We start from the raw sequence: 3485 nt of genomic DNA, 5'->3' as shown, positions 1-3485 counted from the left end.
TGCACTTAATGAGAACAAATAAATAATGCAAGACTTATTCGTGTATATGTGTGTTTGAGTGTGTGTTTGAGTGTGTGTTTGAGTGTGTGTGTGTGTGTGTGTGTGTGTGTGTGTGTGTGTGTGTGTGTGTGTGTGTGTGTGTGTGTGTGTGTGTGTGTGTGTGTGTGTCAGTGTACAAAGCTAAAACCTTGAAGATCCTCAATGCCTTAAAAGAGATTGGAGTTTTGCATTACACTTCATGGTTGGCATGCTTGGTGGTTGGTATATCTAAACAACTAGTATTTTTAAAATGAGTGTTTAGGGATGAGTTAATCACCTGATTTATCTTTAATTTGCCAAAACATTTGCTTTTATGCCATCAAATGTTATAGTAAAGGGTGATTTAATGTAAAGTAATGTAATGTAGCCTTACAAAATGAAGCAATATATTGTTGAGATAAAGAAACAATTTATTCTGGTTCTTCTTCTTTGCCAGGATATTTAACATAAAGATACAGTCTATAAAGATAGTCAGAGACATGGGAAGTATCAGCTGTTCTGAAATTGAAAAACAGATGGACACATTGTGGCCATTCTCATCTAGGACCAGTTTGCTTCACAAGTTTAGTCTTCGACTAAATTTCAGTGTCACTGGTAACTTCCCATTGGAAATTCTTATTACTCTGTGCTTAGGTTTAATCTGAGTCTAGAAGACCAGCCCCTAGATTGAAAAATCCAGTATTACAGCTCCATAGGCTTGACTTCTGTGTGGCTACCATACCATTTCCAATATACAGAGAGCCTAATATCTCAGTGTCTGAACCATAGAAATAGCAAATATTCTTCAATGGTTTAATTAACTTTTAAATCAAATAGCTGTGCACACTGTTTTGATTTATTCATGCTGCAATATCCTACCAGTTCATATCTGTGCAGGGCTGAAGACGAGTCAGAACCCCAGTGAAAGTGCCAAGGGACAGGCACTGCTCATTTCCACATAAATAAGCATGTGATGTTGACCAAATTAACAACCAAAAACCCTGGAAATCACTCATGGCTTGCACTTGGGAGGGTGCCATTCTGGCCTTGGCTACAGGTTCACACTCTGCCAATCTTCCTTCATCCTCCTTTCCCCACTGATTGCATGAAAATGATGATCCTGACACTTGCAAATATCAAATGTGAATTTGAGTGGCTTTTTTAATCTGCCTTTTCCCTCCAGAAAAAAAAAGATAGGTGCAAAAGTGACAGGCTCATTTGCTTCACAACTATAACCAAATGACAAGATCTCTGTGAAAAGAAGAGTCTCAAAAGTGGAGAAATTGGTTGAGACATTGAACAAGTAATGTCTGCTTCTTCCATTTTGAAATCTATTGTTATTCCTTTGATAGAGAGAAGCTCTATTAAACATGTAGATGGACAGTTTTAAATGGCTTTTTCTGCATTTTTTTTTTTTGTGAAACACGTACATTTTTCATTATGGCTTTGCTCTCTCACTCGCTCGCTCTCGCTCTCTCTCTCTCTCTCTCTCTCTCTCTCTCTCTCTCTCTCTGAGTGTGAGTGTGTGAGTGTGTGAGTGTGTGAGTGTGTGAGTGTGTGTGTGAGTGTGTGAGTGTGTGTGTGAGTGTGTGTGTGAGTGTGTGAGTGTGAGTGAGTGTGAGTGAGTGTGAGAGTGTGAGTGTGAGTGTGAGTGTGAGTGTGAGTGTGAGTGTGAGTGTGAGTGTGAGTGTGAGAGTGTGAGTGTGAGTGTGAGAGAGTGTGAGTGTGTGAGTGTGTGAGTGTGTGAGTGTGTGAGTGTGTGAGTGTGTGTGTGAGAGAATTCTGGCAGCTCACTGTGAGCTGTGTTTTGGTTTGAACAACGGGGACATTTTAAATCATCTATTGCTAAACCATCTATTGCTGCAATTGTAACAAAAGGGAACAATAATAATTCAACATGAGCACACATGCCCATGAAGCTAACTCTTTCTTAGTTATAGTTTGATATTTTCTGAACAAGTGCAGACATCATAACTAATAGTTTATTTCTGATAACAAAAGCATTTGTTTAGCTCAGACAAAAGTATGCAAGGCTTGTGTTTTGGAGCTGATATCAAGCTTTGGTTGTCATAGATATTGAAAACATATGTTTAGCGTCTCTTAAAATGACATTCAAAGGAGTGGTGATAGTATTCAATATTTAAGTATTCATCAGTGTAATAACAGCAAGATTACTTGCAATATTTTAAATTACATGCACACTATAGCATGACAAGCCTCTTATGAAAGCTGATTAAAAGACTAGTCCATTCATAGTCCTCTTTACATGCACAGCAGTGTAGACAGACCTTACAATGGTACAAGGTCCCTTAATGATACATCAAAGTTTACCCACATGTGAGTCTTCCAGTTTAAAAAAACACTCCCACACCAGCAAAGGTAGTCGCTTCATCATTACAAAAATGCAGACCCTTTCTTTTGTTGCTCATTTGCATGTTTTTGATGCTAAAATGAACTTCATGTATTGGTTTCACAAAGCTTGCATCACATATATGGTATTACCAGAAGTGCTGCAAAGTGTGACAAGAACTATGTATGAGAGACAGTGGATCTGAGCATTTACATGTCTGAATCTACCTTGAATAGTCCAACTAAAATCAGCCTGGACCACATATTTTAGGAGACTTTAATCAGTCTAAGATTATTGGATTGTCCTGTTTACATGATGAAAGCTGTATGACTAGCATTTCTAGACTAATACTGAACCATTGGTGTGCATGTTAACATAATGACTGTGTAATGCTAAGCAATATTTGGAGAGTGTGTATGTGGAATTGTGCTAACACTTCAGAATCCTGCCATTGCCTATCCAGATAACAACCAGACAAGTGCTTTGTGTGCACCAGGTGACATTACTAATAATAGTCACTGATCAGCATGTTGTCTCTGTGTATATAAATGTTAAGTGAAATTCTTTTACATAGACAATATGAAAACCATATTTGATTATCTTGCTCTGACTTTAATGATTATTTAGTCATGAATTTGAAATCTAAAAACCAAATGTTCCCAGTTTCAGTTTAAAATGTACTACATGACAAAAGGAGCCACATTGTCACGTCTTCTGCACTTTCAGCACCATAACTCACACTATGTTGCACTCTCCAGCCTTTTTTGTTAGTTTTTGACAGACTTCTCATGCAAAAAAGGTCAAAGCTGGCGTGATCAATTTTTAAGTTCTTGCTAACCCCTGCCAGCCTTAACCACCAAAAGAGTCCACCTTTGCCTTCAGTCTTATCTTATATCTAGATCTACTGCTGATTACACAGCACAGAGCGGTCACTCAAGCCTTTCTCTTCCTCTTTTTTCTTTTTGTCCTCTCAGAGCAACTAATGTGGTAAGAACTATCAGGTTGTATGGACAACAGCCTAAGCGTTATTACAATATACAATAGTACAAAACAGTACAAAAACCATGTAAGAAATGTGAAATTGTGGAACTATAAAAAGGTTCAACAACATTAAATA

Source organism: Electrophorus electricus, chromosome 10 (genome assembly GCF_013358815.1).
Source record: "Electrophorus electricus isolate fEleEle1 chromosome 10, fEleEle1.pri, whole genome shotgun sequence".
In the NCBI taxonomy this organism is placed as follows: domain Eukaryota; kingdom Metazoa; phylum Chordata; class Actinopteri; order Gymnotiformes; family Gymnotidae; genus Electrophorus; species Electrophorus electricus.
The sequence above is the reverse complement of the archived record's forward strand: the minus strand, read 5'-3'. Positions refer to the sequence as shown.